Below are 22869 nucleotides of genomic sequence, written 5' to 3'. Positions count from 1 at the left end.
CTTTAATTTGGTTAGTTGACGGTAACTATTCATTAAAATAGGCAAACTCACCCATTTCCTCCAGGGGTTCCTCTGCAAAAGAACAATGGTGAGGAGAAGAAAACAGTTCAGTGTATGTCCATTGATTTATGAATTGAAGAAGGTGAATGAGATTGTTTCTTTCTTGAATAGCATAAATATTGGCCGTGGGTAGTGAACTACCTGTTCAATCCATGGGCTAGCCCCATTCCTATCCTACTATGTAGTAGATAGAGGAGAGTATATTCTTGCTTTAATCAATTTAAGAAGAAGCTTCATGGCCACAAGTAAACGGCAAAAGGTGAATATGAAACATGACGCTCCTCTGCAGATATGGGTTCTGCTATGACAGGAGCAGTAACACTATTTACATCATGTTCTGTATTCCATTTGCTTATTTCAATGCAGAGTCCTTTTAACGTGTGCATTGCCTTTCATAGTGTGTCTCTGCAATGGTGTTATGGGTCTTGGCGGATATAAACAACTAGTGGGTGAGTCTATTTAAATTTCAACAATGTATGAGCAGCACTGCTCAGAACCTGCAAGTGTTCACATACATTATTGACAAAATTAGCCAGGTAATCTGCTCTATCAAAAAGAGGGGTAGAGTACATGGAAGAAAAAGGCCACAAACTTACTTATTGTCTTTTCCATTTCTCCTAAAAAAGAGAAAAATATATTTAAAGATAACAATAGCATCTTTTATAATATATAGCCAAGAAAAAAGGTAACTAATAGTTAAAATATCAAAAGCTGCATTTATTGGAGAATAGCTGTGAGGGAGCAATTGACACAATGAACATCATACTGTCTAAGGCAGGAAGGACACACTCCCATAACCTATTATATGCATCAGAGAACTTCCCCCTAACAATTCATGTTTGCATTAGAACAGTTCATTTAGAAAAAATGTGCAGTGATGGAGGATTCACCACAGCGCCCTGTAAATTGTTAGAAAGGGTAAAGATTCTCACTTTTAAAAATTTATACCTTATTTCTAATCTGACTTTCCTAGTTTCCGTTTCCAGCCATTGGATTTTGCTAGACTAAAGAGCTGATTATCACATATATGTTCTCTGTCTACATATGTCTAGAGTGTAATCAAATCACCCCTTTTCTTTGGTGAGCTAAACAGATTGAGCTCTTTGAATCTATGACTATAACACATGTTATCAAATCCTTTAATCATTCTGGTGCTCTTCTATGAACTTTCTCCAGTTTGACAACTTCTTTCTTCTGTTGGGGACACCGGAACTGCACTCAGTATTCCAGCAACAGAGCCAAATACTCAGCTAATATAACTCCTAGAGTCCTAATTAACATCCTTCCCATGCCCTCTGGTCTGGGGCCTAGTGAACACTTTCCTACTGAAGGGCTTGTGTGAGCTCCAGTGAAAGCGGTGTCCTTTTTCTGAGACACAAATTGCACTCAGAAGCAGACCTCACCAATCAGCTCCTCCCCCTCCACAGCAGTGTCTCCTGCTCACCACCAGAGGACAGAAGGCTCTGGATGGGGGTGGAGCTGAGTAAGAAAGTGCGGTACTCTTGGGGGGCAGGGAGAACAGGGCAGGAAGAGGCAGAGTTAGAGCATGCAAGGACGTGGTCTTGAGGGAAGGGGTATAGTAGGGGCAGGGCCTGGGGCAGAGAGGTTGTCAAATACCCACGAGAAAATAAAAAAATTTGGTATCTATGCCTACACTGACCCCACATTATTTCGTAACTGAATCGAATCTTAACAATGTCTCAGTTCCTGCTCTCTCAAAACAGGAAAGTGGGATAACTCAATGATTTTTCTTTTCATTCTACAAGACTCCTACACAGCAGTAGAGCACATGGAAGAAAAAGGACAAAGACTTACTCATTCTCTTTTCCAAGTCTCTTGAAAAAGAAAAAAAATATTTAAAGATAACAGTAGCACCTTTTGTAATAATATGGCCAAGAAGAAAGATAACAGTTAAAATATTAAAAGTGGTTGTGGCAGAGCTCTGACCTTGCTCCCATGGGTCCTGCGCTTCTAGGTGGTTTATGCTAGCCTCAGTGGCTCACTGTGACCCTCCATGTAGCCCTAGTCTCTCTAGGGCCAGGGTTACAGTCTACTGAGCCCTTTTCATCATAGGCCTGCAAGGAGGTTGGTGAGAGAACTCCCACAGTTTCTGTTCAGCCTCCTGTCCTGACAGGGACCCGACTTCCCCTTCCAGGAGATGTTCCTGTAGTGGTGGGTTGAGGGGAACCCGGGCCCGCCCTCTACTCCGGGTTCCAGCCCAGGGACCCTAATGGTAGCAGTTGTTGGCAGCCAACCTTTCACTGCCAGAGTTGCTACGTTTCCCTGGGCCACTTTCCCACAGCTCTCCTGCTTCTCCCTTCTTCACCCTTACCTTAGGGCTCCTTTAACGATGTTTTAGGGTATCTTCAGTAACCAGCCTTTCAGCCACACTTCCTCTCCTCTGGCTCCCTGACTCCCCTGCCCGACTGGAGTGAGCCCTTTTTATAGTATCAGCAGGGCCTTAATTAGAGTTAGGTGGTCACATTAACTGAATGGCCTCACCTGACTCTTTACAGCTTAATTAAAGTCAGGTGTTCTCATTATCCTGGAGCAGCCCCTGCTCTGGTCAGTCAGGTAACAGAAAACTGTTAATCCAGTGGCCAGAATATCTGCCTTCTGCTATTCTACTGTCATAAACAGATAGTTAAGGATTAAGGTATCTTTTACCTATAAAGGGGTAACAAGCTCAGTAACCTGACGGACACCTGACCAGAGGACCAATCAAGGGACAAGATAATTTCAAATCTCTGTGGAGGGAAGTCTTTGTTTGTGTTCTTTGTTTGGTGGTTGTTCTCTCTTTGGATCTAAGCGGGGCCAGACGTATATCCAGGCTCTCCAAGCTTCCTGAAGTATTTTCTTCTATTCAGTATAGTGAGTATTAGAATGGCGGATTAGTCTTATAATTAATTTCTGTATTTGCAAATGTGTGTTTGCTGGAGAAATCTCTTTATTTCTGTTTGCTGTTACTTTTGATTATTCTGAGAAGGGAGGGGGGAGTCCCTCTAGGTTTATAAGCTAGACCCTGTGATATTTTTCTTCCTGTTGTTACAGATATAGTGTTACTTTCTTTCTTTCTTTTAATAAAATCTTTTCTTTTTAGAACCTGATTGATTTCTTCCCTTGTTTGGAATCTCAGGGGAAGAGGAGGGGGGGGGAAAGGGAATCCCTCTTTGTTTGATTCAAGGAGTTTGAATCAAGGTGATCTCTCCCAACGGCTAAGGGAGGGGGAGGTGGGTGAATGGGCTATTTCCCTTTGTGTTAAGATCCAAGGAGTTTGGATCGGTGTTCCCCAGAGAAAGTTTTGCGGGAGCAGGAGTGTGCTAGACACTGGAATTTCTAGCTGGTGGCAGCATTACCAGATCTGAACTAGGATTTAAGTTTAGAGGACCCCATGCAGGTCCCCATCTTGTGGACGCTAAAGTTCAAAGTGGGGAATAAACCTATGACACTGCTGTACCCAACTGGCCTGGGTCTATCACACTGTATTTACTGGAGAATAGCTGCGACGGAGCAAGTGAAACAATGGACATCATGGTGTCTAAAGCTGGAAGGAAGCACTCTCATCGTCTATAGCATGGTCCAGAGAACTTTCCCCAAACAATTCATGTTTGCAGTAGAGAAGTACCTTTAGAAAAAAAATTCCAGTGATGGAGGATGCACCACAAAATCTCGTAAATTGTAACAATGGCTAATAACCCTCATTCCTAAAAATTTACACTTTATTTCTAGACTGACTTTCCTAGTTTCACTTTCCAGCCATTTGATTTTGACAGACCATTCTCTGCTAGAGTAAAGAGCCCTTTATAGATTCATAGACGTTAGGACTGGAAGGGACCTCGAGAGGTCATCGAGTCCAGTCACCTGTCCTCATGGCAGGACCAAATACTGTCTAGACCATCCCTGATAGACATTTATCTAACCTACTCTTAAATATCTCCAGAGATGGAGAGTCCACAACCTCCCTAGGCAGTTTATTCCAATGTTTAACCACCCTGACAGTTAGGAACTTTTCCTCATGTCCAACCTAAACCTCCTTGCTGCAGTTTAAGCCCATTGCTTCTTCTACTATCCTTAGAGGCTAAGAGGAACAAGTTTTCTCCCATCTCTTTATGACACCCTTTTAGATACCTGAAAACTGCTATAATCTTCCCTCTCAGTCTTCTCTTTTCCAAACTAAACAAACCCAATTCTTTCAGCCTTCCTTCATAGGTTGTTTTCTCTAGACCTTTAATCATTCATGTTGCTCTTCTCTGGACCCACTCCAATTTCTCCACATCTTTCTTGTAATGCAGTGCCCAGAACTGGACACAATACTCCAACTGAGGCCTGACCAGTGCAGAGTAGAGGAAGAATGACTTCTCATGTCTTGCTCACAAAACACCTGTTAATGCATCCCAGAATCACATTTGCTTTTTTTTGCAACAGCATCACACTGTTGACTCATATTTAGCTTGTGGTCCACTATAACCCCTAGATCCCTTTCTGCTGTACTCCTTCCTAGACAGTCTCTTCCCATTCTGTACGTGTGAAACTGATTGTTCCTTCTTAAGTGGAACACTTTGTATTTGTCTTTATCAAACTTCATCCTGTTTACCTCAGACCATTTCTCCAATTTGTCCAGATCATTTTGAATTATGACCCTGTCCTCCAATCCAGTTGCAATCCCTCCAAGTTTGGTATCATCTGCAAACTTGATAAGCGTACTTTCTATGCCAATATCTATGTCGTTGATGAAGATATTGAACAGAGTCGGTCCCAAAACAGACCCCTGCGGAACCCCATTCGTTATACCTTTACAGCAGGATTGGTGGGTGAGTCTATTTCAATTTCAACAATGTATGAGCAGCACAGCACAGAACAAGCAAGCCCTCATATACGTTATCGACAAAATTAGCCAAGTAATCTGCTCTATAAAAAGGAGAAGTAGAGCACAAGGCAGAAAAAGGCCACAGACTTACTTATTATCTTTTCCATTTCTCATAAAAAAGACAAAAATATATTTAAAGATAACAATAGCACCTTTTGCAATATATGGCCAAGAACAAAGGTAACTAATAGTTAAAATATCAAAAGCTGTATTTATTGGAGAATAGCTGTGAGAGAGCAAGTGACACAATGAATATCATACTGTCTAAGGCTGGAAGGAAACACTCTCAAAATCTATTACATGCGCCAGAGTAAATCCACCAAACAATTAAGGTTTGCAGTAGAGCAGTACCTTTAGAAAAAAATGTCCATTGATAAAGGATCCACTACTATCCACTGTAAATTATTAGAAAAGCTAATCATCCTCACTCTCTAAAATTTATACCTTATTTCTAGTCTGACTTTCCTAGTTTCAGTTTCCAGCCATTGGATTTTGCTGGACCATTCTCTGCTAGACTAAAGAGCCCATTATCACATATATGTTCTCTGTCTACATTCAGCTAGAGTGTAACCAAGTCACCCTTTTTCTTTGGTGAGCTAAATAGATTGAGCTCTTTGAGTCTATCACTATAAGACATGTTATCTAATCCTTTAATCATTCTGGTGCTCTTCTATGAACCCTCTCCAGTTTGACAACTTCTTTCTTCTGTTGCGGACACCTGAACTGCACTCAGTATTTCAGCAACAGAGCAAAATACTGAGCTAATAAAAGCCCTAGAGTCCTGATTAAGATCATCCTCATGCCCTCTGGTTTGGGGCCTAGCAAACACTTTCCTACTGAAGGGCTTGTGTGAGCTCCAGTGAAGGGGTACCCTTTTTCTGAGACAGAAGTTGCACTCACAGGCAGGACCCACCAATCAGCTCCTCCTACACCGCAGCGCCTCCTACTCACCACTGATCACCTCTTCTGAAGAGGGCAGAAGGCGCTGGTGGAGGAGGAGAGGAGGAAGGAAGAGGTGGAATGAGGGTGGGGCACTCTTGGGAGGAGGGGAACAGGGCAGGAAGAGGCAGAGTGGGAGCGGGCAAGGATGGGGCCTTAAGTGAAGGGGTTAGGAAAGGCAGGGCCTGGGGCAGAGAGGTTGTCAAGCAGCCATGCGGAAATCAAAAAGTTGGTGCCTGTGCCTACACTACCCCCACATGATTGGGTAACTGAATCAAAACTTAGCTATGTCACCTTCATTTTGAAGTAAAAAAACAGAATATTCCTTTTCAACTCGGAGGAAATAGAAACTTTTGCCTCTACTGAGATGCTTTTGACTCTTGCTTGTCCTTTTTTTCATCCAAATTTTTTATTTCCACCTGAAATAGACACATTCCCATGGAAAGTTTCTGCCAACACCTTCCTCTCATAGTGAATACACCGGTCCAGAAGACCAGAGTATCTAGGTTCTATTTCCTGCTCTAGCACAGATTCCTGTGTCAATATTAGCACTTCCTTTGCAGGGAAATTGTCCAAGTGTCTACACTGGGTGCTCTACACAGGATGTGGTTTCCCAGTTTTGGGGAGGCTCTTTGGGGAGGTCAATTCTCTCTCCGTCCCTGAGGCACAGGGTGGAGTGTCTGCATGGCCTCAGTTTCTACAAGGTCAGGCACCGCACTAGCAACTCGGTCCTGCCTCACTACCCAGCCAGAGCTTCTTGATTGAATAAATATGTTCAGTTCCTGTAGCACGTGGATCTTTTTCCTATCGTACCCGACTGCCCTTGAACCTCTGGCCCTCTGATTTTCTTTGCAAAGTGAGGTCTCAGCTTGATGACATTCCACGATTCCAGTGTAATCTACACAGACCCCCCCCCACTTCCCAGATCCATGGGGCATGCAATGATAGCATCCCTTCTGCAGCTGAAATTGTTGGAATCATTAAGGGCACACATAGTTTGGTCAGTCAACTGTAACCAATGAGTAAAGTCGGCAAACTCACCCTTTTCCTCCTGGAGTTGTTCTGCAAAAAAACAATGGGGAGGAGAAAAAAACAGTTCAGTGTATGTCCATTGACTTATGAATTGAAAAGTGTGAATGAGATCTTTTCTTACTTGATTAGCATAAATATTGGCCATGGGTAGTGAACTAGCCATTCAATCCGTGGGCTTGCCCCATTCCTATCCCACTATGTAGTAGATAGAGGAGAGCATATTTTTACTTTAATCAATTTTAGAAGAAGCTTCATGGCCACAAGTAATTAGCAAAAGGTGAATATGAAACACTACGCTCCTCTGCTAATATGGGTTCTGCTATGACAGGAGCAGTAACGCCATTTACATCATGAGCTGAATAACATTTACTTATTTCAATTCAACATCCTTTCAGTGTGTACATTGCCTTTCCTAATGTGTCTCTACAGGAGTCTTATTGTTCTTAGAGAATACAAACAAGTAGTGGGTGAGTCTATTTACATTTCAAAAATGTATGAGCAGCACTGCTCAAAACCAGCAAGTCCTCATATAAGTTATTGACAAAATTAGCCAAGTAATCTGCTCTATCAAAAAGATCATCCACATGCTCTCTGGTTTTGGGCCTAGCGAACACTTTCCTACTGAAGGGCTTGTGTGAGCTCCAGTGAAAGGGGAACCCTTTTCCTGAGACAGAAATTGCACGCACAGGCAGGCCTCACCAATCAGCTCCTCCCCCTCCACCGCAGCATCTTCTGCCCACCACTGATCACCTCTTCTGGAGAGGGCAGAAGGCACTGGTGGGGGAGGAGACGAGGAAGGAAGAGGTGGACTGAGGGTGGGGCACTCTTGGCGGGGAGAAAATGGCAGGAAGAGGCAGAGTTAGAGCAGGCAAGGTTGGGGCCTTGAGGGAAGGGGCATAGTAGGGGCAGGGCCTGGGGCAGAGAGGTTGTCAAGCACCCTTGTGGAAATCAAAAAGTTGGTGCCTGTGCCTTCACTACCCCCACGTGATTAGGTAACTGAATCGAAACTTAACAATGTCTCCTTCATTTTGAAGTCAAAAATCAGAATATTCCTTTTCAACTTGGAGGAAATAAAAACTTTTGCCTCTACTGAGATGCTTTGGCTTCTTTCTTGTCTTTTTTTCCATCCAAAATGTTTGTTTCCACCTGAAATGGACACATTCCCATGGAAAGTCTCTGCCAACACCTTCCTCTCATAGTGAATACACCGGTCCAGAAGACCAGAGTATCTAGGTTCTATTTCCTGCTCTAGCACACATTCCTGTGTCAATATTAGCACTTCCTTTGCAGGGAAATTGTCAAAGAGCTTATTCTGGGTGCTCTGCACAGGATGTGTTTTCCCAGTTTGGGGGAAGCTCTTTGGGGAGGACAATTCTCCCTCCATCCCTGAGGCACAGGGTGGAGTGTTTTCATGGCCTCAGTTACTACAAGGTGACTAGCAGCTCGGCCCTGACACACTCCCCAGCCAGAGCTTCTTCATTGAATGGATATGTTCAGTTCCTCATAGACTCACAGAATTTAAGGTCAGAAGGGACCATTATGATCATCTAGTCTGACCTCCTGCACAATGCAGGCCACAGAATCTCACCCATCCACTTCTATAACAACCCTCTAACCTATGTCTGAGTTATTGAGGCCCTCAAATTGTGGTTTGAAGACCTCAAGCTGCAGAGAATCCTCCAGAAAGTGACCCGTGCCCCATGCTGCAGAGGAAGGCGAAAAACCTCCAGGGCCTCTGCCAATCTGCCCTGGAGGAAAATTCTTTCCCAACACCAAATATGGCAATCAGTTAACCCCTGAGCATTTGGGTAAGACTCACCAGCCAGCATCCAGGAAAGAATTCTCTACAGTAACTCCATATAAGATCCCATCACTGACCACTGGGCATACTTTCCTGCTGATAACCCATGATCAATTGCTAAATTAATTGCCAAAATTAGGCTATGCCATCATACCATACCCTCCATAAACTCATCAAGCTTAGTGTTAAACCAGATATGTCTTTTGCCCTCACTACTCCCCTTGGAAGGCTGTTCCAGAACTTCACTCCTCTAATGGTTAGAAACCTTCATCTAATTTCAAGACTAAACTTCCTAGTTTCCAGTTTATACCCATTTGTTCTTGTGTCCACATTGGTACTAAGGTTAAATAATTTCTCTCCCTCCCTGATATTAATACCTCTGATATATTTATAAAGAGCAATCATAACCTCCCTCAACCTTCTTTTGGTTAGGCTAAACAAGCCAAGCTCTTTGAGTTTCCTTTCATAAGACAGGTTTTCCATTCCTCGGATCATCCTAGTAGCCCATCTCTGAACCTGTTCCACTTTGAATTCATCCTTCTTAATCATTGGAGACCAGAACTGTACACAGTATTCCAGATGAGGTCTCACCAGTGCCTTGTACAACGGCACTAACACCTCCTTATCTTTGCAGGAAATACCTCGCCTGATGCATCCTAAAACTGCATTAGCTTTTTTAACGGCCATATCACATTGGCGTCTCATAGTCATCCTGTGATCAACAAATACTCCGAGGTCCTTCTCCTCCCCCGTTACTTCCAACTGATATGTCACCAATTTATAACTAAAATTCTTGTTATTAGTCACTAAATGCATGACCTTGCACTTTTCACTATTAAATTTCATCCTATTACTACTACTCCAGTTTACAAGGTCATCTGGATCTTCCTGTATGATATCCCGGTCCTTCTCTGTGTTAGCAATACCTCCCAGCTTTGTGTCATCCGCAAACTTTATTAGCACATTCCCGCTTTTTGTGCCAAGGTCAGTAATAAAAGGTTAAATAAGATTGGTCCCAAAACTGATCCCTGAGGAACTCCACTAGTAACCTCCTTCCAGCCTGACAGTTCACTTTTCAGTACAACCCGCTGTAGTCTTCCCTTTAACCAGTTCCTTATACACCTTTCAATTTTCACACTGATCCCCATATTTTCCAATTTAACTAATAATTCCCCATGTGGAACCGTGTCAAATGCCTTACTGAAATCGAGGTAAATTAGATCCACTGCATTTCCTTTGTCTAAAAAAATTGTTACCTTCTCAAAGAAGGAGATCAGGTTGGTTTCACACGATCTACCTTATGTAAAACCATGTTGTATTTTGTCCCAGTTACCATTGACCTCAATGTTCTTAACTACTTTATCTTTCAAATTTTTTTCCAAGACCTTACATACTACAGATGTCAAACTAACAGGCCTATAGTTACTCGGATCACCTTTTTTCCCCTTTCTTAAATATAGGAACTATGCTAGCAATTCTCCAGTTGTACGGTACAACCCCTGAGTTTACTGATTCATTAAAAATTCTTGCTAATGGGCTTGCAATTTCATGTGCCAGTTCCTTTAATATTCTTGGATGAAGATTATCTGGGCAATCTGATTTTGTCCCATTAAGCTGTTCGAGTTTGGCTTCTACCTCGGATGTGGTAATATCTACCTCCATATCCTCATTCCCATTTGTCATTCTGCCATTATCTCTAAGCTCCTCATTAGCCTTATTAAAGACTGAAGTATTTATTTAGATATTGGGCTATGCCTAGATAATCCTTAACCTCCTGTAGCACGTGGATGTTTTTCCTATCATACCCGAATGCTCTTGAACCTCTGCCCCTCTGACTTTCTTTGCAAAGTGAGGTCTCAGCTTGATGGGATTCCATGATTCCAGAGTAATCTACACAGACCCCCCAACTTCCCAGATCCATGGAGCATGCAATGATAGCATCTCTACTGCCATTGAAGTTGTTGCAATCAACATAGGGCAGACAAAGTTTGGTTACTTGACTGTAACTATTCATTAAAATAGGCAAACTCACCCATTTGCTCCTGGGGTTCCTCTGCAAAAGAACAATAGGGAGGAGAAGAAAACAGTTCAGTGTATGTCCAATGACTTATAAATTGAAGAAGGTGAATGAGATCCTTTCTTTGTTGATTAGCATAAATATTGGCAATGGATAGTGAACTAGCTGTTTAATCCGTGGGCTAGACCCATTCCTATTTCCCTACATAGTAGATTGAGGAGATTATATTCTTGCTTTAATCAATTTAAGAAGAAGCTTCATGATGACAAGTAATTAGCAAAGGTGAATATGAAACACGATGCTCCTCTGCTAATAAGGGTTCTGCTATGAAAGGAGTGGTAACACCATTTACACAATGAGCTGAATTCCATTTGCTTATTTCAATGCAGAGTCCTTTCACTGTGTACATTGCCTTTCACAGTGGGTCTCTGCAAGAGTGTAATGGTTCTTGGAGAATACAAACAGGTAGTGGGTGAGTCTATTTAAATTTCAACAATGTATGAGCAGACTACTCAGAACCAGCAAGTGCCCTGACATGTTATTGACAAAATTAGCCAAGTCATCCGCTCTATCAAAAAGAGGAGTAGAGCACATGGACGAAAAGGCAACAGACTTATTTATTGTCTTTTCCATTTCTCCTAAAAAAGAGAAAAATATATTTACAAACAACAAAAGCATCTTTTGTAATATATGGCCAAGAACAAAGATAAATAATAGTTACAATAACAAAAGCTGTATTTATTGGTGAATAGCTGTGAGGGAGCAAGTGACACAATGAATGTCATACTGCCTAAGGCCAAAAGGAGACACTCTCACCATCTATTGAATGCATCAGAGAACTTCCCCCAAACAATTCATGTTTGCAGTAAAGCAGTACCTTTAGAAAAATTGTCCAGTGATGGAGGATGCACCACAAATCCTCGTCTATTGTGACAATGGTTAGTCAGCCTCACTCTTAACAATTTATACCTTATTTCTAGTCTGACTTTCCTAGTATCAGTTTCCAGCCATTGGATTTTGCTAGACCATTCTCTGCTGGACTAAAGAGCTCATTATCACATATAAGTTCTCTGTCTACATATGGCTAGAGTGTAATCAAGTCACCCGTTTCTTTGGGGAGCTAAATAGATTGAGCTCTTTGAGTCTATCACTATAACACATGTTATCTAATCCTTTAATCATTCTGGTGCTCTCCAGTTTGACAACTTCTTTCTTCTGTTGGAGACACCAGAACTCCATTAAGTATTCCAGAAACCGAGCCAAATACTGAGCTAATATAACTCCTACAGTCCTAATTAACATCATCCCCATGCCCTCTGGTTTGGGGCCTAGCACACACTTTCCTACTGAAGGGCTTCTGTGAGCTACAGTGAACAGGGTACCCTTTTTCTTAGACAGAAATTGCACTCACAGGCAGGCCCCACCAATCAGCTCCTCCCCCTCCGTTGCAGCGCCTCCTGCTCACCACTGATCTGTTCTTCTGGAGAGGGCAGAGGGCACTTGGGGGCGGGGAGGAGCTGACGAAAGAAGAAGTGGAACAAGGGTGGGGCATTCTTGGAGAGGGGAAACAGGGCAGGAACAGGCAGAGAGGGATTGGGCAAGGGTGGGGTGTTAAGTGAAGGAGATTAGGAGAGGCAGGGCCTGGGGCAGAGAGGTTTTCAAGCCCCCCTGTGGAAATCAAAAAGTTGGCGCCTGTGCCTACACTAACCCCAACATGATTGTCTGACTGAATCGAAACTTAACAATCTCTCCTTCATTTTGAAATAAAAAAAACAGAATATTCCTTTTCAGCTCGGAGGAAATAAAAACTTCTGACTCTACTGAGATGGTTTTGCTTCTTTCTTGTTCTTTTTCCATTCAAAACGTTTTTTTTTCCCACCTGAAATACACACATTCCCATGGAAAGTTTCTGCCAACACCTTCCTCTCATAGTGAATACAACGGTCGAGAAGACAAAGTATCTAGGTTCTATTTCCTGCTCCAGCACACATTCCTCTGTCAATATTAGCACTTCATTTGCAGGGAAATTGTCAAATAGCCTATACTGGGTGCTCTGCACAGAATGTGGGTTCCCAGCTTGGGGGAAGCTCTTTGGGGAGGACAATTCTGCCTCCATACCTGAGGCAGACGGTGGAGTGGCTGCATGGCCTCAGTTACTAGAAGGTCAGACACAGCACTAGCAACTCGGTCCTGCCACATTCCCCAGCCAGAGCTTCTACATTGAATGGATGTGTTTGGTTCCTGTAGCGCATGGATTTTCTTCCTGTCATACCCGACTGCCCTTGAATCCCTGCACCTATGACTTTCTTTGCAAAGAGCTGGTGAGGTCTCGGCTTGATTACTTACCACGATTCAATAGTAATCTACACAGACCTGCCCCCCACTTCCCAGATCCACGGGACATGCAATGATAGCGTCCCTACTGTCGTTGAAGTTGTTGCAACCAATACAGGGCACACAAAGTTTGATTAGTCAACTGTAACAACTGAGTAAAGTAGGAAAACTCACCCTTTTTCTCCTGGAGTTCCTCTGCAAAAGAACAATGGGGAGGAGAAGAAAACAGTTTAGTGTATGTCCATTGACTTATGAATTGAAGAGGGTGAATGAGATACTTTCTTTGTTGATTAGCATAAATATTGGCCATGGATAGTCAATTAGCTCCTCAATCCATGGGCTAGCCCCATTCCTATCTCACCACGTAGTAAATAGAGGAGTTAATATTCTTGCTTTAGTTAATTTAAAAAGAAGTTTCTTGGCCACAAGTAACTAGCAAAAGGTGAATATGAAAGACTACGCTCCTCTGCTAATATGGGTTCTGCTATGAAAGGAGCAGTAACACCATTAACATCATGAGCTGAATTCCATTTGCTTATTTAAATGCAGAGTCCTTTCAATGTGTACATTGCCTTTCATAGTGTGTCTCTGCAAGGGCGTTATGGTTCTTGGCAGATACAAACAGGTAGTGGGTGAGTCTATTTAAATTTTAATAATGTATGAGCAGCACTGCTCAGGACCAGGAAGTGCTCATGTACGTTATTGACAAATTAGCCGAGTAATCTGCTCTATCAAAATGAGAAGTAGAGCACATGGAAGAAAAAGGCCACAGACTTACTTATTGTCTTTTCCATTTCTCCAAAAAAGAACAAAAATATATTTAAAGATAACAATAGCTCCTTTTGTAATATTTGGCTAAGAACAAAGGTAACTAATAGTTAAAATATCAAAAGCTCTATTTATGGAGAATAGCTGTGAGGTGAACAAGTGAGGCCGTAAGGAAGCACTCTCATCATCTATTGAATGCGTCAGAGAACTTCCCCCAAACAATTCATGTTTGCAGTAGAGCAGTACCTTTAGAAAAAATGTCCAGTGATGGAGGATCCACCACAACCCCCTGTAAATTGTTAGAAAGGCTATTGACCTCCTCTCAGAAAAATTTATACCTTATTTCTAGTCTGACTTTCCTAGTTTCAGTTTCCAGCCATTGGATTTTGCTAGACTAAAGAGTCCATTATCACATATATGATCTCTATCTGCTTACATCTAGATTGTAATCAAGTCACCTTTTTTCTTTGCTGCGTTAAATAGATTTAACTCTTTGAGTCTATCCCTATAACACATGCAATCTAATCCTTTAATCATTCTGGTGCTCTTCTATGAACCCTCTCCAGTTTGACAACTTCTTTCTTCAATTGGGGACACCAGAACTGCACACAGTATTCCAGCAACAGAGCCAAATACTGAGCTAATATAACCCCTATAGTCCTAATTAACGTCATCCCCATGCCCTCTGGTTTGGGGCCTAGTGAACACTTTCCTACTGAAGGGCTTTTGTGGGCTCCAGTGAAAGGGGTACCCTTTTTCTGAGACAGAAATTGCACTCACAGGAAGGCCAAACCAATCAGCTCCTCCCTCTCCACCACAGTGCCTCCTACTCACCATTGACTACCTCTTCTGGAGAGGGCAGAAGGCGCTGAGGGGGAAGGAGCTCAGTAAGGAAGAGGTGGAACAAGGGTGGGGCACTATTGGGAGGGGAAAGAACAGGGCAAGAAGAGGCAGAGTTAAAGCGGGCAAGGATGTGGCCTTGAGGGAAGGGGTATAGTAGTGGCAGGGCCTGGGGTAGAGAGGTTGTCAAATACCCGTGAGAAAATAAAAAAGTTGGCACCTGTGCCTTCCCTGACCGCTCAATATTTCGTAACTGAATCGAATCTTAACAATGTCTCAGTTCCTGCTCTATTAAAACAGGAACGTGGGGTGAGGTCTAATAACTCAATGATTACTCTTTTCATTCTACAAGACTCCTACACAGCAGTAGAGCACACAGAAGAAAAAGGACAAAGACTTACTCATTCTCTTTTCCAAATCTCCTGAAAAAGAAAAAATAAATAATAGCACCTTTTGTAATAATATGGCCAAGAAGAAAGATAACATAGTTAAAATTTCAAAAGCTGTTTTTATAGGAGAATAGCTGCGAGGGAGCAAGTGACACAATGAACTCCATGGTGTCTAAGGCTGGAAGGAAGCACTCTCATCATCTACAATATGGTCCAGAGAACTTCCCCCAAACAATTCATGTTTGCAGTAGAGCAGTACCTTCATAAAAAAATGTCAAGTGATGGAGGATGCACCACAATCCCTCGTCAATTGTAACAATGGTTAATCACCCTCACTTTTAAAAATGTATACCTTATTGCTAGTCTGAATTTCATAGTTTCACTTTCCAGCCATTGGATTTTGCTAGACCATTCTCTGCTAGACTAAAGAGCCCATTATCACATACATGTTCTCTATCTACATATGTCTAGAGTGTAATCAAATCACTCCTTTTCTTTGGCAAGCTAAAGAGATTCAGCTCTTTCAGTCTATCACTAGAACACATGTTATCTAATTCTTTATCATTCCTGTGCTTTTCTATGAACCCTCTCTAGTTTGACAACTTCTTTCTTCAGTTGGGGACACGGGAACTGCACTCAGTATAACAGCAACAGAGTCAAATACTGAGTTATTGTAATCCCTAGAGTCCTAATTAACATCATCCCCATGCCCTCTGGTTTGGGGCATAGCAAACACTTTCCAACTGAAGGGCTTGTGTGAGCTCCAGTGAAAGGGGTACCCTTTTTCTGAGACAGAAATTGCACTCACAGGCAGGCCCCACCAATCAGCTTCTCCCCCTCCACTGCAGCGCCTCCTGCTCATCACTGATCAGCTCTTGTGGAGAGGGCAGGTGGCGCTAGTGGGGGAGGAGTCGTGGAAGGAAGATTTGGAATGATGGTGGGGCACACTTGGCGGGGAGAAAAGGGCAGGAAGAGGCAGAATTAAAGCGGGCGAAGTTGGGGCCCTGTTCCCAGGGCCCGCTTTAGGCAATAGTGCGGCAAGTATTCCCGCCTCGGCCCCCCCCCTTTTTTCTTTTTCCCTTTGGGAGTAAAAAGCTGGGAACCGGCCCTGAACCAACATGTTACCTGTCAGCTGAGGCTTTCAGGCAGAGCTGGAACTGACACTGCAGTTCTGGCTTCAGTTGCTACATGGCGCTCATGACAGCCTGAGTTTCACAGGCTGCACTGCAGTTCAGGCTGCCCTGCCGTTGGAGAGCCGGAGCATCATCCCCCGGAGCTGAGCCCGGGCTGCGGCGAGAGGGGCTCAGATCCGGGGGATGATGCTCTGGCTCTCCAGCAGCAGGGCAGCCTGAATTCCAGTCCAGCCTGCGTGTGAGGAGCCGGGGAGGGAGGGAAGTGGGGCCCGGGATTCAGTGAGGGAGGAGGGGTCCTGCTGCTACTGCTGCTTTGCTCTGAGTCTCCCCAGGGCCGTGTAGTGTTTCCCTCCTCGAGTGGGTTTTGCATGGTGCCGCCGGGCTGGGCAGGGAGCGCAGATCTGGGCTGACACGCTGACAGGGAGAGTGGCTGGACAGCCCAAGCTGCCAGGGAGCTGCTGCCTCCTGCCCCCAGACCCAGCCTGCCACCCACCTCCCCCACCACAGCCCTGCGCTGCCTGCCCTGGGCAGGGAGAGGCAGAGCCCGGCTCTGAGCGGGGCAGCGGGGGATACTGCCCTGCCGAGGGACTCCCGCAGCTCGGGCACCTGGGGGGTCAGTGTCTGTCCTCTCGGCTCTGCCTGTAGGGGGCTGGGGAAGCAGCTGTCAGCACCTGCCCCTCTCAGCCCTTGCACCCCCCATCCCGCTCACAGCCTCTTTGCTTTTACCTCCCCCCAGCGCTCCTTCACTACACCCCTTCCCCTTGTACTCTCCCTTCACCCTCACCTCTGCCCTTGAACCCGCCAACAGCCCTCTCCTCCCGCACTTTCCCCTTCCCCTGCACTTCTTATCCCGCAACCCTCTTGATACTTCCTCTCCTCCTCCACCCTCCTCCAAGTACATCACACCCTGCTTCTCTGCCAGTGTAGAGCCCCCAAGCACCCCACACCCACTCCTATGCCTGAACTCTCTTTAATAGATCCCCATTCATTTCTGGGTACAAGGTTTGAGGTTAGTCACTATGCCTCCCATGTGCATTTGGACCACTAAAGATGGGCTTGGAGGGGGGCGAGAGTTATACTCAAGTGAAATAAAAGTTGGAGAACCGGGTTGCTCCCCACTGCAAGTGGAAATGGGAATGGCTGTAATGAACGAGGAGGTCCTGGGGGGAGGTGTGGAGCCAAGGGCTCGGGTAGCAGAGTGTGCGGGTGGGGGAGGGCACTGGTTGGGGGGAGGAGGCCATAGCTCAGGTGGGGGGCAGCCAGAATATTTTTGCTTGGGTCAGCAAAAAAGCTAGATCCAGCCTTGCTTGAAGGAAGGGATATAGTAGTGGCAGGGCCTGGAGCAGAGAGGTGGATGAATACCCACGAGGAAATCAAAAAGTTGGCACCTGTGTCTACATTGACCCCACATTATTTTGTAACTGAATCAAATCTTAACTATGTCTCAGTTCCTGCTCTATCAAAACAGGAAAGTGGGGTGAGGTCTAATAACTCAACGATTTTTCTTTTCATTCTACAAGACTCCTACACAGAAGTAGAGCACACGGAAGAAAAAGGACCACAGACTTACTCATTCTCTTTTCCAACTCTCCTAAAAAGAAAAAAATATATTTAAAGATAATAATAGCACCTTTTGTAATATGATGGCCAAGTAGAAAGATAACTAATAGTTGAAATATCAAAAGCTGTATTTATTGGAGAATAGTTGTGAGGGAGTAAGTGACACAATTAACATCATGGTGTCTAAGGCTGGAAGGAAACACTCCCATCATCTATAACATGGTCCAGAGAACTTCCCCCAAACAATTAATGTTTGCAGTAGAGCAGTACATTTAGAAAAAAATTCCAGTGATGGAGGATGCAGCACAAACCCTCGTAAATTGTAACATTGGCTAATCATCCTCACTCTCCAAAATTTATACCTTATTTCTAGTCTGACTTTCGTAGCATCAGCTTCCAGCCATTGGATTTTGCTAGACCATTATCTGCTAGACTAAAGAGCCAATTATCACATATATGTTCTCTATCTACATAACTCTATCTACGTAATCAAGTCACCCCTTTTTTTGGTGAGCTAAATAGATTGAGCTCTTTGAGTCTATCACTGTAACACATGATATCTAATCCTTGAATCATTCTGGTGCTCTTCTCTGAACCCTCTCAAGTTTGACAACTTCTTTCTTCAATTGGGGACACCGGAACTGCACTCAGTATTCCAGCAACAGAGCCAAATACTGAGCTAATATAACCCCTATAGTCCTAATTAACATCATTCCCACGTCCTCTGGTTTCAGGCCTAGCGAACGCTTTCCTACTGAAGGGCTTGTGTGAGCTCCAGTGAAAGGGGTACCCTTTTTCTGAGACAGAAATTGCACTCACAGGCACGACCCACCAATCAGGTCCTCCTCCACTGCAGCGCCTCCTACTCACCACTGATCACCACTTCTGGAGGGGGTAGAGGGCATTGGTGGGGGAGGAGATAAGGAAGGAAGAGGTGGAACGAGGGTGGGGCACTCATGGGAGGGGGGAACAGGGCAGGAAGAGGCAGAGAGGGAGCGGGCAAGGATGGGGCCTTAAGTGAAGGGGTTAGGAAAGGCAGGGCCTGGGCCAGAGAGGTTGTCAAGCACCCCTGTGGAAATCAAAAAGTTGGTGCCTATGCCTACACTGCCCCCACATGATTGGGTAACTGAATCAAAACTTAACTATGTCACCTTCATTTTGAAGTTAAAAAACAGAATATTCCTTTTCAGCTCAGAGGAAATAGAAACTTTTGCCTCTACTGAGATGCTTTGGCTTTTTTCTTGTCCTTTTTTTCATCCAACATTTTTTCCCACCTGAAATAGACACTTTCCCAATGGAAAGTCTCTGCCAACACCTTCCTCTCATAGTGAATACACCGGTCCAGAAGACCAGAGTATCTCGGTTCTATTTCCTGCTCTAGCACACATTCCTGTGTCAATATTAGCCGTTCCTTTGCAGGGAAATTATCCAAGAGTCTACTCTGGGTGCTCTACACAGGATATGGTTTCCCAGTTTCGGGGAGGCTGTTTGGGGAGGACAATTATCCCTCCCTCCGTGAGACACAGGGTGGAGTGTCTGCATGGCCTCAGTTACTATAAGGTCAGGCACAGCACTAGCAACTTGATCCTGCCACACTTCTCATCCAGAGCTTTTCATTCAATGGATATGTTCAGTTCTGTCATAAACAGATAGTTAAGGGTTAATGCCTCTTTTACCTGTAAAGGGTTAAGAAGTTCACCTAGCCTAGCTGAAACCTGACCAGAGGAACCAGTGGGGGCACAAGATTTTTCAAAAGGAAGGAGGGATGTTTCCTTTGTTTAGTCAGTTTCTTTTTCAGTGAGAGTAAAAAAGATCAAGGAACCAGCCTCTTATCGGAGTAGTTTTAGAAAGGGCCTGGGGCAGAGAGGTTGTCAAGCACCCCTGTGGAAATCAAAAAGTAAATTCCTATGACAGAAAAAGTGACGGTGGTGTGGAAGAGGTGAACCTCTCTGCGACCCTTGGACATCTGCAGCTACAGCAGATCAAGGAGTTGTGCACTCGCTTCGCACCAATGCTCTCAGCCACCCCAGGACGGCCTGAACGGGCATACCACTCCATTGACACAGGTAATGCTCACCCCACCCTAGCGGGTGTCTCCTCATGCCCAAACTGCTATAAAACGGGAGATCCAGGACATGCTACAGATGAGTATAATCCGCCCCTCTAACAGTGCATGGGTATCTCCAGTGTTTCTAGTTCCCAAACCAGATGGGGAAATATGCTGTAACTCATCCCGACAACTATCCAATGCCACGCACTGATGAGCTATTGGAGAAATTGGGATATGCCCAGTTCATCTCTACCTTAGACATAACCAAGGGGTACTGGCAAGTACCACTAGAAGAACCTGCCAAGGAAAGGCCAGCCTTCGTCACCCATGCAAGGGTGTATAATTTAATGTGCTCCCTTTCGGACTGCAAAATGCACCTGCCACCTTCCAAAGACTTATAGATGGTCTCCTAGTGGGATTGGGAGAATCTGCAGTTGCATACCTCGATGGCCATTTTTTCTGATTCACGGGCAGAACACCTGGAGCACCTGGAAAAAGTCTTCAAGCGCATCAGGCAGGCAGGACTAACTGTTAAGGCTAAAAAGTGTCAAATAGGCCAAAACAGAGTGACTTACCTTGGACACCAGATGGGTCAAGGAACTATAAACCCCCTACAGGCCAAAGTGGATGCTATCCAAAAATGGCTTATCCCCAAGACCAAGAAACAGGTCCAATCGTTCTTAGGCTTGGCCGGATATTACAGGCAATTTGTACCACACTACAGCCAAATCGCTGCCCCACTAACAGACCTGACCAGAAAGACACAGCCACATGCAGTTCAGTGGACTGATGAGTGTCAGAAGGCCTTTAACCAGCTTAAGGCGACATTCATATCTAACCCTGTGCTAAGGGCCCCAGACTTTGACAAACTGTTCCTAGTAACCACCGATGCTTCTGAGCGTGGTGTAGGAGCAGTTTTAATGCAGGAAGGTCCGGATCAAGAATTCCATCCTGTCGCGTTTCTCAGCAAAAGCAGTCTGAAAGGGAAAGCCACTGGTCAATTAGTGAAAAGGAATGCTACACCATTGTGTATGCCCTGGAAAAGCTATGCACATACGTTTGGGGATGGCGTTTCCAGCTACAAACCGACCATGCTGCGCTAAAGTGGCTTCGTACCGTCAAGGACAATAAGAAAAAACTTCTTCTGTGGAGTTTAACTGTCCAAGATTTTGATTTTGAAATACAACACATTTCAGGAGCTTCGAACAAAGTGGCTGATGCACTCTCCTGTGAAAGTTTCCCGGAGTTAACTGGTAAATTGTCCTTGAAATGTGAAAAATCTTATAGTTTTTACATAATTAGTAGTATATGTAAAGGTGCATGTGTTTTTTTAATCTGTTTATTCTAAAGTTGCAGGAAAAAATCACTGCCAGTGTGGTTCAACAATGTATGAGATTTGGGGGGCCTGTCATAAACAGATAGTTAAGGCGTAATGCCTCTTTTACCTGTAGAGGGTTAAGAAGTTCACCTAGCCTAGCTGACACCTGACCAGAGGAACCAATGGGGGAACAAGATGTTTCAAAAGGAAGGAGGGAAGTTTCCTTTGTTTAGTCAGTTTTTAGTTTCAGCCGGAGTAAAGAAGATCAAGGAACCAGCCTCTTATCAGAGTAGTAAATTTTAGAAAGGAATAAATACGTTTATGTTTATTTTCTTTTGTAACTTGTCTTTGTGCAATTAAGGGAATTATCAAATTGGGTATTCTTGTGTGTATTAAGGTTTTTGCCCAGGGGAACACCCTTTGTTTTAAATCTGTTGTCTCTGAGATTAGCTGGTATGCTGTCTCTCAGAGTTTTGTTTTTTTTCTTTTTCCTTTCTTTTCTTTAATTAAAAGCCTTCTTTTTAAGAACCTGATTAATTTTTCCCTGTTTTTTTTAGATTCAAGGGAATTGGATCTAGACTCAGCAGGGATTGGTAGGGAGAAAAAGGGAGGAGGAAGGAGTAATTCTTCCTTGTTTTTGAGATCCAAGGGAATTGGATCTGAACTCACCAGGGAATTGGTGGAGGAGTCTCTCAAGGCTACCCAGGGAGTGGAAGGTTTTTTGGGGGAAGAGTTTTCCAGGTACTCAGAAATCTGGATGGTGGCAGCGAGACCAAATCTAAGCTGCTAGTTAAGCTTAGAGGTGTTCATGCAGGTCTCCACATCTGTACCCTAAAGTTCAGAGTGGGGATGAAACCTATGACAAGTTCCTATGGGCATAGATGGTTTTTCTCACATGCCCGACTGCCCTTCAACGTCTACCCCTCTGACTTTCTTTGCAAAGCACTGGTGAGGTCTCAGCTCAATGATATACCATGATTCCAGAGGAATCTACAAAGACCCTCCACTTCCCAGATACATGGGGAATGCAATGATAGCAACCCTTCTGAAGTTGAAATTGTTAGAACTAATACAGGGCACACAAAATTTGGTCAGTGGTCAGTAAGAATTGCATAAAGTAGGCAAACTCACCCGTTTGCTCCTTGGGTTCCTCTGCAAAAGAAAAATGGGGAGGAGAAGAAAACAGTTCAGAATATGTCCATTGTCTTATGAATTGAAGAGGGTGAATGTGAACCTTACTTTGTTGATTAGCATAAATATTGGCCATGCGTAGTCGGGTAGTTCTTCTATCCATGGGCTAGCTCCATTCCTACCCCGCTACGTAGTAGATAGAGAAGATTATACTCTTACTTTAACCAATTTAAGAAACAGCTCCATGGCTCCAACTAATTAGCAAAAGGTGAGTATGACACACTATGCTACTCTGCTAATATGGGTTCTGCTATGAAAGGAGCAGTAACACCATTTCCATCATGTGCTGCATTCCATTTGCTATTTCAAGGCAGAGTTCTTTCAATATGTACATTGCCTTTCATACTTTGTCTCAGCAAGAGTGTTATGGTTCTTGGAGAATACAGACCAATAGTAGGTGAGCCTATTTAAATGTCAACAACGTATAAGCAGTATTGCTCAGAAGCAGCAAGTGCTCATATTTATTATTGACAACATTAGTCAAGGAATCTTCTCTATCAAAAACAGCACACGGAAGAAAAAGGACACAGACTTACTTATTCTCTTGTCCAAGTCTCCTAAAAATAAGAA

General features: G+C 44.0%; 1 long non-coding RNA gene across 1 annotated transcript; it reads right to left on the bottom strand.

Moving 5' to 3' along the window:
• Nucleotides 1-47: 47 nt before the first annotated feature.
• Nucleotides 48-22260, bottom strand: LOC120388230. The gene is made up of 8 exons (XR_005590526.1): nt 22240-22260; nt 17751-17771; nt 15060-15080; nt 13225-13245; nt 10732-10752; nt 6908-6928; nt 657-677; nt 48-72 (listed from the first exon to the last, which is right to left on the bottom strand). It is a non-coding gene; the product is annotated as an uncharacterized LOC120388230 (long non-coding RNA).
• Between the last annotated feature and the right edge of the window lie 609 nt (nt 22261-22869).

The sequence above is a fragment of the Mauremys reevesii genome, linkage group 22, assembly GCF_016161935.1.
Source record: "Mauremys reevesii isolate NIE-2019 linkage group 22, ASM1616193v1, whole genome shotgun sequence".
Classification (NCBI taxonomy): domain Eukaryota; kingdom Metazoa; phylum Chordata; order Testudines; family Geoemydidae; genus Mauremys; species Mauremys reevesii.
This window is presented reverse-complemented; position numbering and strand designations above follow the sequence as displayed.